The sequence below is a fragment of the Sus scrofa genome, chromosome 2 (assembly GCF_000003025.6).
Source record: "Sus scrofa isolate TJ Tabasco breed Duroc chromosome 2, Sscrofa11.1, whole genome shotgun sequence".
NCBI lineage: Eukaryota > Metazoa > Chordata > Mammalia > Artiodactyla > Suidae > Sus > Sus scrofa.
In genome coordinates, this window is record NC_010444.4 from 111,718,547 (window position 1) to 111,737,606 (window position 19,060).

The 19,060-nt window shown below is 32.7% G+C and overlaps 1 long non-coding RNA gene across 1 annotated transcript in view; it reads left to right on the forward strand.

Moving 5' to 3' along the window:
* The window catches only part of LOC110259435, a 77,125-nt gene continuing 62,344 nt past the window's right edge, over positions 4,280–19,060 (forward strand). The window contains exon 1 of the long non-coding RNA XR_002341845.1: positions 4,280–4,359. This is a non-coding gene — a long non-coding RNA (uncharacterized LOC110259435). The remainder of the gene's footprint in view (positions 4,360–19,060) is intronic.

The following is a 19,060-nucleotide window of genomic DNA, read 5'->3' on the forward strand; positions in this document are numbered from 1 at the left end:
TCATTAAAAATGTATTAGTGGTTGTCAATTTGGGAAGAAAGAAGATATTTTAAAAAATCAGAAATGACAAATTTTATTTATGTTGCAATAAAACTCTATAGTGTGTCTAATAACAAGACAAGTATTTTATCTGCCTTCTGCAGCCTCACTGCTGTCAAACAAATTGCAGTGATGACAGTTACTGAATATTGCTCAAAATATGAGCCATAATTAGGATGATTTTGAGATAAAAAGGTAACATCATAGTGTTTTTTTTAATGGTTGTTTTTTCTAGTACTTCTCAAACAGAGATGAAAATTAAATGAGAACATTTCTTTAGAAGGAACACATTTCCAACCAAGCTTTTACTATTAACTCCAGGTTTGTCTAATAGTCAATTTAGCAGAGTATTTACAACTTACACAATGAATCAGAGATCATTTCAATCACTGTATGATCTATAATATTTCTTCCTGTTGGGTGTTATCTCTGTGCAATTATTTTTATTTATGGAGGAATTGGAATATTATGCATATTGTCTTTAGGAAGGCTAATTTCATAAAAAACAAATTACTTAGAAAATATTACTATCAAAAGGGAATAAAGTATATTTACCTAAAGTATTTCTGCATCCAATACCTTCCCCCCAACACACACACACACACACACACACACACACACACACACACACTCACTTCAGACTTGGTCACTCATCTGCAGTCTCTTCGAAGATCCTAAATCATTCTCCTATCATTTTCTTTTCCACAAGAATTCATAACCAATTCTCAAGTCCATTACCTCCATGTCTCTGAGGACCACCTCCTCCACTCATTCTGACATCTCGAGTATAATGATCTTTTAATGTATGCAATCTATTACCCTTACTACATGTTTTACAAAATTATTAGGAAACTCATACCACTGACAATACTATTACTTTATTTCATCCTTCTCTTCACTAATATTTAAAATAAGTTCTACATACTTCTCTCCCATTAAATCTTATTCTGCAATCCCCTTCCTATGAAACTTAAATTCAACCACTTTACTGAAATCATTCTTATAGATATAATTAATCAAAGTCATGTCACCAAACCCAAGGGATGCTTTCCATCTGTGTCTTCTCTAAATATTCAAGAATTTTAAACATAAACAACTTTATAAAATTTTATCCTTGTGACCATTTTAATGGCACCTCACATTTTAAATATCAATTTATCAGAATATTATTCCCTTATTTGATTATCTATTTTGTCCACCGGATTGCAACCCTCACAATTTTCAGTTTTGTACCATTTTCCAGGTAGTTGACAATAGCTTCTTTAATGCTAAATAAATTTTGGGTGATACCACTTGCCATTTCCTCTTTCCTGAGTTCCTTCTTTAGTGACATCTCAATTTTCTGTTTTTCTCCTACACCTATGGGTTTTCCTTCTTTCTTCCTTAAAGACTTCTCTTCCTGTACCTAAGCATATATGGTAGAATTGCTTAGACCATTATCTGAAATCATCTTTTCTCTTCAGGAGAATCTTTCTACTTAGATAATATTTTTCATCTTAACTGTTTTAATTGCATTTAAATAATTGTTTATTTAACAATATGCCAAGGACACCAACATTTATATAACCTCTCTTCTGAGGTGTCTCCTAATGATGGCTTAGATGAATATTTACTCATTATTTCAAAAGAGTTTGTATCCTTTTCCAGACACATTCCTATTCCATTGTACAAAGTGGTAAAGATATAACAGGATAAAAATTCAAAAGTATGTTAACTACACATTTTTGAAAACCTTAACACCCTTATAATGTTTGACTGATTAGATGCTTTTCTAAATTTTTCTTAAAGGAATAATTATATATACTTTTAATATTTTATGTATTTATACACTACCATATTTTATATATTTGTCAAAGATTTATTTATTTATTTATTTTTGTCTTTTTGCCACTTCCTAGAGCTGCTCTGGCAACATATGGAGGTGCCCAGGGTAGGGGTCTAATTGGAGCTATAGCCACATGCCAACACCAGAGCCACAGCAACATGGGATCCGAGCCACATCTGCAACCTACACCACAGCTCACGGCAACACCGGACTCTTAACGAGGGATTGAACCCACGACCTCATGGTTCCTAGTCAGATTCGTTAACCACTAAGCTGTGACGGGAACTCCTGTCAAAGAATTTTATAATGCAAATATATATTTGTCATTATTTTGTATTTGACATATTAATTTATGTATTTGTCATAGACAGCTATATAAAACATAAGCATCCTGGTTTCTGAAAATGTGGAGACATCCTAGTCTTCATCAATAGGGGTTTGGTGAGGCAAATTTAGTATATAGAGACTACAAATTAGTAAAAATAATAAGCAATAAAAATTAATGCTAGGGTAAAATGTATATAATGTATAAATAAAAAGTGTTCAATAAACAGAATATTCATAACATTTGCATTTTCTATTAATAAAAATACATGACATACCAACATAGTGATATAGAGAAATATGGTGATATAAAGAAAAAGAGACAAAGAAAAAATATAAATAGATAGTAGTAGTATAATTTGCTTAGCAGTTGTTTTTACTTTTATGCATAGTACTCCTTAGATAGTTGTAGTCTTATTTTTTTCTTTCCTTTTAATGAATGTAGGAAAATCAGTCATATTCTTTTATTATAAAGCTATCTAGTATGGTGAAAAAGTGTTATACCTAAATTGATCACTTCATCTATAAAAGTCAACAAGAAATTAATAAGTTTTTACTTTGTGAAATACTTTCCTAATTTTTCTGTAATTTCAAAGATGAACAAGAGAGTCTCATTTCTTTCCATCAGGGAGCCAACAGTGAAACAACAGGTTGAAACATATATGCAGTTTTGATTCCAAAGACTTTTAAATACGAATATGAATCAAATTCAGCATCAAGAGGCAAAGGCAGTGTTCCTTATGGATATTAAAGTACTGTTTTTATTATGGAAAAACAATTACACAGAGATAACAACCCATGCATATGTATGAGCAAGTTATATATTTTGAGAAGAATCATTGTTTACTTCATTAGAATCATTTTGACTACTACCACATAGGGCTTATATATGGAATTTCTTTTATAAAAAATGAATTACTAATATTGGTACATTAGTATTACTAGTTATGAAAATATTTCTCATGCTTTGCCCTCTATTAGTTTGCTAAGAATTTCTATTTCCTGTAAAATGAAATAATTAAGCGTAAAATTTTAATTTTCTTTTCAACTTCACTCACAAAAAAGTCAAATTATGAAAAAGACAATAATAATTAAAGAACTATTTTTGGTGGTTCTTTCGACTTTTTTTCTTTCTTGAAAGATGACTTAAATTAGAAAACAAACAAAAAAAACATAGCCACTATCATCACCTATTTCCAGAAGTCAAAAATGCTTTTATTTCTGCTGCTTGCTATACATTTATTTAGACTAGAATTGCCTAAAGCAAAATCTAAATCCTGCTTTGAAAGTCAGTGATGGGGAACTAACGTTAAATGTGGTCTGTTATATTAATTAAACAGGGAGGCAATTCATTGATGTAGCTCTAATAACTTGGCTGCCCACTGTAAGCAAACCAAAATATAAGCCTGTAAATGCTTCAAAGTTACAAAGTCAAAATGCTAAGGATAACCAAGTCAAAAGGCCAGCCAGGCGACCAGCTATAGCAAATTAGTAATTTTCTTACTTTGCTTCTTCTGCTTTCTCCTTGCTCTCGAAGCTCCTGTCAGGTGTAGCGCTGCTAATCGCTTCCAGTTAGGCACTGCCGATTCAAATAAATTTTCGCTCATATAAATATTTGATTTTTTTTAATATTCCTCAGTTTATCTCTTAACAGTTCTGGTTTCCAAAGAAAGGACCCACGGAAGCCGCTGAGGGACCCCAGGAACAGCGAGCAACCAGGCTGAGGTACCTTTAAGCTTCTCAGGCTTCCCACTTTCTCACTGGCACCGGAGCAGGTAAGTAAATTACTCTCGAATACCAGGTTTTAACTCTGTAGCTTTTGTAGTATGAGGTTACAGACTTTATTTGAACACTTCTTTTTCCAGACGGAGTCTAGAAACCTCTGCAGTGTGACTCTCTTTTACTAAAGAGTCAAACGGATTCCGGGGTCACCCTGGATCCAGCCGCTTAAGAAGGGATTCCACTTCCGAGGTCAGACGGTCCGATTTAGAAACAGGGCTGAGTCGGGTCAAAGTGGGTTCAATATAAACTAGCCTGGGTCTGTGTGAGGCCTCAGGTGAATTAACATTTGTTTTAAGGCTGAACAAGTGTGTTAAACTTACCACAGATAAGTTTATGGTGAAAATCGGTGAAATACGGTGGCTGCGGTGGAGAAATTTGAACCATTTTAGGTAAGCTCACCCGTTTTTGAGGTACCCTAGAGAAAAGCATTTGCTTTTACATCACCTTTTATTATTATTTTAAAATGGTTTTTTAAGGGAAAATGCCATTAAGTAATCATTTTCTTTGTACTGTGAAGTAATCTTTTTTTGAAGAATTTGCTGAAATAAAATTAATTTTCTTTGAGAGCATTAGGAATTGTTTTCCTGACGAGAGGAAAAAATCCTTTGCCTTCAAAAAAGTTACAGTCTGCTGTTACGGCTTATAAAAATACTCATGAGAAGACAATTGTATTATGATTGTATTATAATATTAAATTTCAGTTTAAGGAAATAATAGGTTACTTCCCTTTGACTTTTGGTCTAAAAATGCGGTGTTTATGGAGGAATTTGCTGTTTTAACTAAGTTTTACTTCCAAAATTCCAAAATTAACAATGAATGTTCCAAAAAAAAATTTAATGTTCAACACAAAATGGCATGGTGTGTGCCATTTTCTCTGACTAATTGATGATTTCATCATGTGATATATTTGCCTTTAAATATGTGCCCATAAATCTGACATGAAGAGACTGCCCACGTTTTTCCTTCTCTTTAACAATGCCATGATATTCAAATAATTATATTACATTATGACATCTCTGATTATATATAAATGGCATCTTTATAACCAGTCATATTTGTTGTATTTCATATGTTCTTAAATTAAGCTTTTTGTTATTGCGCTATTGGAATTTAAACACAATATTGGTAACGGAAAATTCAGAATCCTAATATAACTTTTTAAAGTTTCACTATGAAAAGTTTGAAATGAATTCAAAAGTAGGGAGAAAAATGAAACTCATGTAACTATTACTTAGTACTTTATTTTTCTATTGCTATTGTAAAAATAATAATAACATTAACACAAACCTAGTGGCTTAAAACAATGTAGATTATTATTTAACAGTTCTAGAGATCATAAGTCAGAAATGTATTTCATTGGGTTAAAAGAGGGCTGTATTCCCTTTTTGGAGACTCTAAAGGAGAATCTGTTTTCTTGCCCTTTAACCTTCAAGAGCTCCCCCCATGATGTCATTTTTCCATCTTCAAAGCCAGCAACATCAGGCCAAGCTTTTTCATGTTGCCATTTCCTTGTTCCCCCTCTTCTGCTCTTGTTTTATACTTAGAAGGACCTTTATGATACATTGATTCACACCCTCTCCTCCATGCTGATCCTGCTTCAGAGTCTTCCAGGATAATTCCCTCATCTCAAGCTCAGCTGAAGAGCTAACTTCCATCTGAAACCTTGATTATCCGTTACTATATAACAAGATGTTCACAGGTTTCTGGGATTAAGACCTGGACTTCTTGGATGATAGGGGTGGTCATTTTTCTCCCTCTCACATCTATTACAATTATCTCCCTTCCCCCACAGCACACATAACCACGCTTTTTATTTATTTATTTATTTGTGTGTTTGTTTGCTTCAGTTTTATTTTTAAGCAAATCTCAGATGATTGAAAATTCCATGCCATGAGTTCCCATTATGGCAGAGCAGAAACAAATCTGACTAGTATCCATGAGGATGAGGGTTTGATCCCTGGCCTTGATCAGTGGGTCAGGGATCCAGCGTTGCTGTGGCTGTGGAGCAGGCTGGCAGATGTACCTCTGATTTGACTACTAGCATGAGGAAATCTCTATGCCACAGTTGCAGCCCTAAAAAGGAAAAAAATAAAAATAAAAAAATTCCATGCTAAGTTTCTGTGTGTATATCAGTAGGGAAAGACATTTTATTTAAACATAACCAAGACAAAATAACATCTTATAAAATAATAATTCTGTAATATGATCCAATACCTACTTTCTGTTTCCTCATTATCTCAAACATGTCTTCTACAGTTGATGATAGAACCAGGATCAAAATGAGTTTCACATGTTTTATTTGGTTGATCTGTATGTTAAATTACCTTTACTCTGTAAACATTCCTCATCTTTTTTTTTTTTCCTCAGGTCATTTAATAGTTGATGCTGCTTAATTGTGTACTCCTTAGAATTTCCCAAACTCTGGATTTGGCTAATTACAGCTTCAGAGCTTAGTTTAACATGAGATTTTATCCTTCATATTGCCTATAAACTGGTAATTAGATCCAGGTGCCCCCACCTCCCTCTCCCCTGCAAGAATGTTATTTCAGTATATGTGATTCATTTTGTATCACGGTAGGTAATAGATAGTGTATGGTTGTCTCAATTTTAGTGATTTAAGAATGAGTATTAGATTCAGGTCTTGTCAGCCTGATGTTCCTCAAAACCATTTACCTGACTTCAGCCAAAGTTTATAATAGTTGCTTAGGTATTTTGAGACTCCCTTTCAGGAGCTTCCTTGGGTCATCATATTTAACATTGTTCCATGTTCTATTAAATTAACTTGTATATACTTTCCAGGGATTTAATTAGTGGGGAAAAGAGGTATATTGATAACTAACTTATCTGCCTACAGAAATGTAAGTTTCCACAACCTGCCATCTTGACTTTGAGTTTCTTATCCATCACAATTTTGATGCTATGTTTTCAAAAAAAATGCAAAGTGACTGATAATCTTTACAAAGATAATATCACTGATAATATTGAAATTCCTTTATTATGTGCAATGAGAAGTACAGTTATTTTTTGTTTTCTCTGAGAATATGCACATAAACTGAATCCAGAGAAATTCTTTGGAAAATAGTAACTATATTTGTATGCTATTATTTCATCCCCTTTTAGGATACTATTATCCTTATGTAGGAAAATATTGAATGACTATGTTTCTTTTTTTTTTTTTTTACTAAGATACATTAAGGTCTTTCACTATGTTGCAGCAAAGTTCTAGTGACATATTCTAATTATTTAATTAGGATAGGTAATGTACATGAAAATTGCATAATTAGGATGTATAATTAATTAATCGTTAAAAGGTATCATTAATTGGCATCCACAGTGTCTATGTTTATGCTAATCTTTTAGTAACAGGTATACCTTAAATCATTTTTATAAATATAGGAGCTTTGGAAGTCATATTGTGGACACTAATTTGATGGTCAAAAAATTAAAAGAATGAGCATATTAATTAGCTAATGACTTTAGCATGAAAGCTAACTTTCAAACTACCTCCCAAGAGAACAAATTTGTTATTTTATTTATAAGGGTACTCCTGAACAGGAAGCCATTACTATAATATTTCGTCTTACAATATTTTCATGAACATGTTATATAATAGTTCTTAGAAAATGTCAGATTTTACATTCCTATTTCTTATTCTCAATTATAGATGCTTTAATGTAAGGTCATTATCATGCATTTTCAACAAAAATTTTGAAATCCATTTGGTAAGTAAATCATTCTTTTAGTAATCAGTTCTTTATATAAGAGAAATAATAAACCATATATTTGACCATATATCCCACATTTTCAAAATATACTTTATCCCTTTGTCTATGTCAGTATTAAGCATTGTTACTGATCTTTATTAATCTTTCAATTGCTCATGTTTAACTTTTAGTGTGTTTTCTATTTGTATATCACATGTCAGAAATATTTTAGAAGCCATATTCCATTCTTTTTTAATTTTTTTTATTACTCAAATGGATTTATCACATCTGTAGTTGTATAATGATCATGACAATCCAATTTCACAAGATTTCCATCCCACAACCCAAGTACCTCTCCCAACCCCCCAAATGTCTCCTCCAGAGACCATAGGTTTTCCAATGTCTGTGAGTCAGCATCTGTTCTGCGAAGAAGTTCCGTCTGTCCTTTTTTCAGATTCCACATGTCAGTGAAAGCATTTGATGTTGGTGTCTCATTGTATGGCTGACTTCACTTAGCATGATAGTTTCTAGGTCCATCCATGTTGCTAAAAATGCCAGTATTTCGTTCATTCTAATGGCTGAGTAATATTCCATTGTGTATATTTACCACATCTCTGGATCCACTCCTCTGTTGATGGACATTTAGGTTGTTTCCATGTCTTGGCTATTGTAAATAGTGCTGCAATGAACATTGGAGTACATGTGTCTTTGCGAGTCATGGTTTTCTCTGGGTAGATGCCCAGGAGTGGGATTGCTGGATCAGATGGTAGTTCTATTTTAGTTTTCTGAGGAATCTCCATACTGCTTTCCACAGTGGTTGCACCCATTTACAATCCCACCAACAGTGTACTAGGGTTCCTTTTTCACCACACCCTCTCCAGCACTTATTGTTTGTAGACTTTTTGATGATGGCCATTCTAGGTGGTGTAAGGTGGTACCTCATATGGTTTTGATTTGCATTTCTCTAATAATGAGTGATGTTGAACATCTTTTCAAGTGTTTTTTCCATCCGTATGTCTTCATTGGAGAATTGTCAGTTTAGATCTTCTGCCCATTTTTGGATGGGGTTGTTTGTTTTTTTGGTATGGAGCTGTAGAAGGTGTTTATAAATTTTGGAGATTAATCCCTTGTCTGTTGAGTCACTCACAAAGATGTTCTCCCATTCTGTGGGTTGTCTTTTCATTTTGTTTAGGGTTTCCTTTGCTGTGCAGAAACTTTTAAGTTTGATTAGGTCCCATTTGTTTATTTTTCTTTTTATTGTCAATACTCTGATAGGTGGATCTGAGAAGATGTTGCTGTTGTTGATGTCAGACAGTGTTAGGGCTATATTTTCTCTAAGAGTTTGATAGTGTCTGGTCTTATATCTAGGTCTTTAATCCATTTGGAGTTTATTTTTGTGTATGGTGTTAGGGAGTGTTCTAATTTCATTCTTTCGCATGTGGTTGTCCAGTTTTCCCAGCACCACTTATTGAACAAGCTGTCCTTTCTCCATTGTATAGTCTTGCCTCCTTTGTCATAGATTAGTTGGCTGTAGGTGGGTGTGGGTTTAATTCTGTGCTTTCTATCCTGTTCCACTGATCTATATCTCTGTCTTTGTGCCAGTACCATACAGTTTTGATGATTGTTGCTTTGTAGTATAGTCTGAAGTCTAGGAGCCTGATTCCTCCATCTCCATTTTTCTTTTTCAGATGTCTTTGTCTATTCTGGGTCTTTTGTGCTTCTGTGCTTCCAAACAAACTTTAAAATATTTTGTTCAAGTTCTGTGAAAAATGTCCTTGGTCTTTTGATAGGGATTGCATTGAATCTGTAGATTGCCTTAGGTAGTATAGTCATTTTGATAATATTAACACTTCCAATCCAAGAGCATGGTATATCTTTCCATCTTTTTGTGTCATCTTTGATTTCTTTCATCAGTGGCTTGTAGTTTTCAGAGTACAGGTCTTTTGTCTCCTTAGGTAGGTTTACTTCTAGGTATTTTGTTCTTTTGGATGCGATGGTAAACGGGATTGCTTCCCTAATTTCCTTTTCTGCTTTTTCATTGTTAGTATATAGAAACGCTGTCGATTTCTGTGTATTAATTTTGTATCCTGCAACTTTGCCAAATTCGTGGATGAGCTCTAATGGTATCTAATGGTATCTAATAGTATCATGTCATCTGCAAATAGTGATAGTTTTACTTCTTTCTTTCCAATTTGGATTCCTTTTATCTCTTTTACTTCTCTGATTGCTGCGGCTAGGACTTCTAAAACTATGTTGAAGAGTAGTGGTGAGTGTGGACATCCTTGTCTTGTTCCTGATATCAGTGGGAATTCTTTCAGCTTTTCACCATTGAAAATGATGTTCGCTCTGGGTTTGTCATATATGCCTTTATTATGTTGAGGTAGGTTCCTGCTATGCCCACTTATCAGAAATGGGTGTTGGATTTTGTCAAAGGCTTTTTCTGCATCTATTGAGAGGATCATATGGTTTTTATTCTTCAGTTTATTAATGTGGTGTGTCACACTGATTGATTTGCATATTCCATTCTTAATGAATGTGAAACATCACATCTCTTAAATACCTACAATACTGTAAATTTATCCCATGATACTTGCTTTGTTCTGACTTTGGAAAACATTCATTTCTACCTTTTTGTAAATTCACTAAAATCCTTCATAATTTTGTTTTGTGGAAACTTAGTACAGTGCCTTGATCATAATATGGAAGAAAATGCCTTAAGTTGATTTACTAAAACTAAAAATATTCCAAGGAAGGCCACTTATCAATGATATTTTGAATCTAACATTTTAACATGTATTATTAAATTCCAATTTTATCATTAAATTAAAATTTCTGGGTTCTCTTTTTCCATATCCCCCTGCCTCTAAAGAATGCATTATACAAAATGAGTAGAAACTAGGATATATTAATATACTTCATTAATATCCTGAGAAAGTTCAGTTCATATTCTATGACTCAGTAATCTCTTCATTTTTACCGCCTTAAATGACTCCCAGAATATAACCCCTATTTATTTGCATGCATTTAAATTCAAGCTGGACTTTGCTTACAGGGTCTTTTATAATATTCTTGCTCTCTAAAACATCTCTTGAGCCTGAGAACAAATTATTCATTCCCCCATCTGATTTTTGTTTTCTTTCTCCGCTTACCACTATCTAAAAATTGTTGAGTTCTTTTTCTGTTGTTGTTCTTTTGAAATAATAATTTAGTTTATTACCTAATTTTCAAATCCCTCCACATGTCAGCAACCATATGCTACCCCAAAAATACGTCTATGAGAACAGGGACTCTTATCTATCTCATTTATTACCATGTCCTCCAGCTCTGAAAACAGTGCTTTGCACAGGAGATATACTAAGTAAATGTTTACTCATAACTTAATCTTTGAAATTTCTACATATTTTTTCCTTTTCATTTGTGTTGTGTGTATTATTTTAGATATTGTGTGTCTGGTTCTTCTCACTATTGAGTTAGCATCTAGTTGGCATTACTGATTTTCATATTTTCTTGTTTTTTCAGGCAGTCAGAGGTTTCTGAGCACATTAGTCAGTCCAGACCATTTCCTGAGCTTCTCGACTTCCATTGTAACATGTGTACTACTAAATAATTCCAGGCATGCTTTACCATTTGTCTCTTGAAATTGCAGGTGTAAACTCAGTTAAAATGAGAAATTGAATGTCCTTTCTTGTTCAGTTCTTCATTTTGCTTGTTGAGTCTATCTAAAACTATTTTGAGATGTTGACAACTAATACATAGCTCTATCAAACTCACTGTGGGTAGCATTTATGACAAATTTAAAAATTCATGGATAACTTTTAAATCAGCAAGATTACTTATTTTTATTTCAACTATCTTATCCTAATTCTGCTTATCATGAACAATACTTGATTTTCAGTTCTACTTAAATTTGATGAGGAACATTGATACTTATTTTCAAAATCCTGGACTCAATAAGAGTTAATTTATGGATAGTTTTAATGACTATTTTTTTCAATCTGTAATAAGTTTTTTTCTTCTTATTGTTGTCTTCTTCTGTGGCTCCCTGAAATTACAATTTAATATTTTAAAACCACAAGACCACCCATTCTACCTTATGTTGAATAATATAATATTGCTAATGTTCATTTGTATTTCATATCTAGCAATGTCCACCTTAAAGAATGCTATATCACACGAAAGATAATTTTAACTAGGAATAAAAAATCACCATCATAATACAACTTAGATGACTCCTCAAAGAAGGAAAATAATAAGTAAAGGCTCTCTGTCTCAAGTTGATTTTCAGACTGTGATGAATTTTATACTCTCTTTTATCATTTCCATTTGAAAGATTGATAGTTTGTAAAGGATAGTATTTCGATTTAGCCAAAAGTTGCAGCATATTCCTCAAAATATTTAGATTCTATTTCCCTTAGGAGAGCACTTTTCTTGGTCTTCCTTTTTTTCCTCTTCAGGGAAAATAAAATTTTAATAACATAATTTCATCATATTTTAGAGACAAATTAACTGATCAAGAAGTACAATATGAGAGATTCTATTGGACATATAGCTCCTTTTTAGGAGGAGATTTATTTTTTACATGTGAGAGACATATCCTATATTCATGGATGTAAAGGAGGAAAACTATAATGCCTTTGCCTATAAACATAGATTACAGATATGTGATTCCAATAAAATACCAATTAGGTTGTTTTTGTAATTTGTAAAAACTATACAGGATTTCATCTGATAAAAGAAAAAGGTTATCTAAGACTATTTAGAAGAAAATGGTAATAATGTAGAAGACTCCCTACCAAATATAATAGTATTTTATAAAGTAACAAAAATAGTATTTTCAAAATATAATTATCTTCCAGATTAATGGAAAAAATGGAAAGAAACCAATCTTAATAAACCCCCAATTTAAAAAAATCCTTATATAAAAATAAGTAAAGAATATACAGTAAAAAATAACAGTGGGTTTGTTTTGAGTATTTATAACTAATTTAATTCTAGCCTTTTTACTTTTTTTAAATTATCTACAAAATGTGTATATTAGTTTTATAATAAAACCTAAATTCTCAAAATTTAAAAAATGGGATTTTTTTTTTGAAAAAGGTGATAATAAAATATAGGTCATATAAAAACAATGGTAATGGAATATAAATATGACTCCAATAAAAAATAAATTTTTCATATTTACTTATAAAATATTTCACATAAGGGTTAAAGCTGTTGAATTCTGGATCTATTAATCATCCCAATAATAATCAAATCAATCTGTCTCTCATTATTGCTTTGAATAAGTAATGAGAATTTATATATTTTATTTGATCCATCATATTCTAACCTGTTATGTTCTTTTTAGTTATGAAAATAAAATAAGTTGCTCTTTAGGACCCACTAACAGACTCACGATTCAATAATGGATCTTGACTCCCGCTTTGAAAAACATTGCCATGTAGGGATTACATACATTTAACAGAGCTAATAAAGCAGCCTAGAATTTAACCTTTAAAAACATTTTTTGCCTCACAGTTGAGTTCTGTTACAAAATTAAAAATAGTCTTTTTTTCAGTGAGCTCTTTTGAGATAGAAGTCTCTGAAGCTACATTTGTGTAACCTGTTTTTAATCTAAATGGAGAATCTTATATTTATTTCATCAAATTCTTTATTGGTTTCAGTCCATCATTCAAGCCTATCAAGATTTTTGAACTCTGCCACTGTCATGAAATATATTAGATAATCCTCCTAAATCTGTCATCCACAATATGAAAAGAGTGGTTTCTATGTCATGATCCAAGCCACTATTGAAAAATATTGCATATTACTGTAGTTCTCTACAGATCTTCTTGTTGGCATTGATCAGCATTTTTTAGTTATATTTGAATGTCAAAAACATGAATATCCCTTAATTACCTTATATCTCTGAATACATTTTTCCATCAACTAAAAAATTCTAACAAACTATAGAATGCATACTGAATTCTTGATTTTTGTGTTCCCTTGAGATAAACAACCTGTTAAGGTTTTATTTATCTCTGCCACAACCAATTGCAACTGATAATAATTTGTTTACAAGTTCAGTTAGAATACAATTCTGACATCACAGCATACTGGAATTCAGAAATGAGAGATGCTTGAAAAGTAGCAATTTCTCTGATGCATTAACTTCAAGGATAAGCAGTGTTCTTGCTAGTTACAAGATCATTCAGCTATCCTTCCCCAACTTCTCATTGTCTTCTAACTGATACGGCTTTTGTCTTGATCACAGAGTTTTACTGTCTGTGATAGATCTTGAAGAGAATTAAAGTCTGGTTAACTTGGGGCTATACCAACTTCATTTGGTTAATTCTTCATTTAGTTCAAAAATCTCCATTTTATTTATTTATTTATTTATTTTTGGTGAAGCATGTTGCTTTGGGTGTAAATTACAGTCAGTTTGTAGAATGTCATTAATGGGATATCATTAACAATGTTTTCCTTTAATGAGGGCAGGGTATTAACCAGAGATGCATTGAATTCATGTTTTTTTTTTTTTTTTTTTTTTTTTTTTTTTGTCTTTTTGCTATTTCTTGGGCCGCTCCCGAGGCATATGGAGGTTCCCAGGCTAGGGGTCGAATCGGATCTGTAGCCACCAGCCTTACCAGAGCCACAGCAACGCGGGATCCGAGCTGCGTCTGTAACCTAACACCACAGCTCACGGCAACACCAGATCCTTAACCCACTGAGCAAGGGCAGGGACCGAACCCGCAACCTCAGGGTTCCTAGTTGGATTCGTTAACCACTGCACCATGACGGGAACTCCTTTTTTTTTTTTTTTTTTTTTGTCTTTTTGAATTTTTAATGTATTTACCAATGAACTCCATTACTTTTAGCAAGACCTTGATATTTTCTGTCTGTGTTATTTATCTATAATGCAGAGTTAGAAAGACCTAACTCACCTAACTCACAAGGTTCTTGTAAGAATGGAGATTATGTTGTGAACAATACAATGTAAATAAAACAATGTTTTGTTGTACTATAAACAAAACACTGTTTACTAAAGGATAGGTATAAATATCAATTGATATATTATTTATATCCTTTAAAGTGGATTACTGCTTAATCTGTAGAAACTCTGAATTAGTAATCTAAGGTAAAAAACAGCATTTCTATAGCATTGTCTTATGCTAGTGATGCCATCTCTTTTTATCTCTATATAAGATTCATTTATCCCTCAATATTGTCAATCTCTCTTCCTCTACCTTGCTAGAGTAGAGAGTACACAGGCATTTTATTCATTATAAGTATTTGTATGCAAACCACAACTACTAGCCTTAGCTCTGAAATCACTGGGCAGACAGTTTAATCTCTCTGAGCTGTAATTCCTTCATTTGTAACTAACATTTACTTTTAGACAATGTTTTAAAAATTAGAACCATGTAAAATACTTAGCATGATGTTTGGCACACAGAGTGTTCAGTATGTGATAGTCCTTACTACTTCTAGATCTTTTCCTATTCATTTGTAGAATGTGATGCTTCATAAATAAGAAAGGGAACATTTTTTTTCAGACATTCTTCTTTCCAACAGAGGTATTTATATGTCCTGTCACAAAATTTCAATTACTTTTCAAATACTTTCCCTAGCTTCCTCTTTGAGCAACCAAGTAATCTAAAAGAACAGCCAAATTCCCAGTGAGGGGGAAAGTATAGAGCATAGTAGTCAAGAAGGCATCTTACTATGAAAAGTAGAGGAGTAAGTAATTGATAGCATGGCCTTTTAAATCAGGCAGATAGAATTGGGTTTGAATTTAATCCAGACATTTACTTTCTAAGTCATAACATTAAAATTGCTTAGTCTTTCTTTTCTATTTCTGCTTATGTAAAATGGGCACAATAACACTATCTCTTCATTGAGTAAAAAGTGATATATTTACATAAGAAGTGTTTAAAAGCTTAAAACAGTACATTGTCTGGCAGGGAGCAAGTAATTGACAAATAGAATCTCATTGATATGTCTCCTTTTACACCTACTTTTCCTAATTTTCTTCTCTAATAAAGATGGTCAAAATTATTTTATCTTTGGAATACAGAATTTTAGCATTGTATTTATTACCCGAGATACTCGAATAAGATCATTTAGATGCTTTGTAGAGTTTCTTATAAATTATCCATGTAAAGGTTGGTACTCATGCAATGCTGTCAAGAGTTTTACTTGAACACAGGATTTACATACCCACAAAGAAAAATAAATTATAATCCTAAGAAATACAGTCTGCCAGCAATTACAGTCATGTCATGGAATCCATCAGAAAATTTTGTTATTGTTTAGCTGCCTTTTTTGCTGTCATAGTAGCTATGTTAGACATGGTGTAATATTTTACCCATGTCAAAAATATGCAGAAGAAAGTAAACGTAATTCAGGTACTTCCCTGATTCAATTGTGACTTAGAGAGATTCCCAAGTTTTTCTGATTGGGAGGGCAAATGTTAGAATTCTGAGATTCTTGATTCAAATGAGCAAGATTATATGTGGGAAAGCATCTCTTGGATATATTATTTTCCCACATGAATTAGACACATCTAAAGGGGAAAATGCATTTTCTAATCTCTATACTCTGTTTTTCCACTCTTGAAATTTTGCACAGAGAGTAAGATTAGCTTATTTGAACCACTGGAAAAAATTGGCCCCAAAATACAAGTATCCATCTACTAAAGAAGCCCTCATTACAAATCTTCACTGTGTCACAAATTGTACTAAGGCTAAGGATATAGTGAAAACCGGAACATTAACCCTGCCTTCTAAGGAGTCTCTTGGTCAGGGGATAGGAATAGGTACATATTTAAATAACTGAGCAAATGCAGTGCTTATTATACGAGAGCTAGGAAAAATCTATTGAAAAAGAGGGGAAAGATGTTTTTGTATCTTTTTTTTTTTTTTTGAATAATTACTCTGGCTAGGTGTACATGTTCCATATTGAATTGAAATGGTAAAAATGGGCAGCCTTGCCGTGTTTCTGATCTTAGTGGAAAAGCTTTCAGTCTTTTACTGTTGATTATGATTTTTACTGTGTTACTTTCATATATGTTACTTATTATGTTAAAGTAGATTCCTTCTATTCCTAGTTTGTTGAATTATTTTTTATCATGAAAGGTATTAAACTTTGTCAAATGTTTTTTCTGCATCAGTTGAGTATTTTTTATCCTTCATTCTGTTAATACAGTATATTACATTAGTCTATTTTCATATATTGCAGGATATTTTCATTCCTGGAGCATAGTCCAACTTGATTGTGGTGTATGATTCTTTTAATATGCTGTTGAATTCAGTTAATATTTTCTTGAGGATTTTTGCGTTAATGTTCATAAAGGATACTGGACTGTAGTTTTTATTTGTCTGACTTTGGTATCAGGATAATGCCAGCCTCATTAAATGATTCAGGGAATATTCTCTCCCTTTCACTTTTTTGGAAAAGTTTGAGAAGAACTGTTGTTAATTCTTCTTTAAATGTTTGGTAGAACTCACCAGTGAAATCAACAGGTCCAGGGCTTTTCTTTCTCAGATTTTTTATTACCAGTTCATTCTTCTTACTGGTTATGGCTCTGTTCAGATTTTCTCTTTTTTGTGGTCTCTGTTTAGGAATGTTAATCTGATAAAAACAGCCAGAGATGAAAAGAACAGTTGCAGATTGTCACTATATGATCTTTTCTTGCTACCATGAGTGTGCATGTACATATTTTCAGGTTGCTATATGGAAATCTTTAGCACCTTTAAAAAGACAAAATTAAATATGATTTAGAACCTTAAAGAATACATAGTTCTTTGTAGTTGTATTATCAGAATGTCTGGTTCCAATGTAAGCATTAAGAATTTTTTAATTGTTGACAATTCTCCAAGGAACTTGCCTATCTTCTTTATGTATCTAGTAAATATAACTTGCATTTTAACATCCAGATCCTTATTACAAAATCAGTTTTTGGGTTTGTCTTATAGCAGTAACAGCTCTAAACACTTCAATGTAGCACAATATTAGTCATATTTATCCCTTTTTTAGTCCTTTTTCTGTATCTCTATCACTTTTTCATAAAAGCAACCATGTAGAAATCCCTCGTCATTTTCCAAATTTGCCCATTCCCAATATAATGTGCTTTAAAACAAAGTAATGTGGCATATCTAAGTTATATGTATGTAAAGTAAGAGTAGCTAGGATCCAACTAAAGGGATGGGGAATTTCCCAGTGAGTAAAAGGCACAGGCTTACTGGAAGGAGGCCTGAGGACTTTAGACAGGCATAAGGCAGGTTACAGATGGTAACTGTCTCTGTGAGATGAGGGTTTAAGAACAACAAAGGCAGAGAGCCAGCCCAGTCAAATCGGCTGAGGGTCACAAAACCCTGCTCCTGAGAGATGGATACTGCACTCTAGGAGCCTGCTTCTAATGAAACAGAAATCCCCTGTCGGCCTTCAGAAATGCCTCTGGGGCCATGTAATCTTTCTCAAGGATCAGCATATCACTCAGTAGAAGTTCATAACTGAAAGAGCCACACCTCACATAATCCAGATCCAAATAAATGGTGTGTTCTCACTGGGTAAGAGAACAATCAAACAATCTAAACTACATCCTCATCTATTTCATTTGTTTGATGACCAAAAAAATTCTGAATATAGTTTTCACTTTCAACATATATAAAATGTTTTCTATATATGTTTAATATGTAGTGTTTAGAGATTGCTTGGCAGGGCATTTGTGGAACCAAAGAGAAAGTAGACAACAAATTTTTTAGATTACTTTTTATGTTTTTTGGAGATTTTCTTCAATATTTATTTCTGAAGACTGAATTATTAGTTACAGACTCTGATCATATAACCACAAATTGGAAGTTATTTATAGAGTTTTTCTTTTATACTTATTGAATTAACATACGTTGAAAGGCCAAGATGAGATGACATTTTAAATATGTATTGTGTCTCTTCTGTATTAGGCAAATAAATAAAATAAGTTTGTTTTTGATGCTCTAGGATTTTTATAATTTCTCCTTAAAACTAGTAGTTTTTGTTGTTGTGAAAATAAATCTTAATGAAATTGAAATCCAGTGAATTACAACATACTTACACACAAAGACATTATTGATCAACTTCACAGCATTCCATAAGCCCAATAATGGGATAAACAATAATGTAATTTAATTTTATGTTTTCACCAAGCACTAGGCATAAAAAGTCTTCTCGCTAAAGTGCTAATAAAATCTGGGAACTTCCTTTTAAAAGGAATCATTCTGCCTCTCCATTTATTCCCTAGCTAATAGTACTCTTTTTACCAAGTCATTTTTTTTTTTTTTTTGTCTTTTCTTTCTTTTTAGGGCCACACTCACAGGATATGGAGGTTCCCAGGCTAGGGGTCTAATCGGAGCTGTTGCTACCAGCC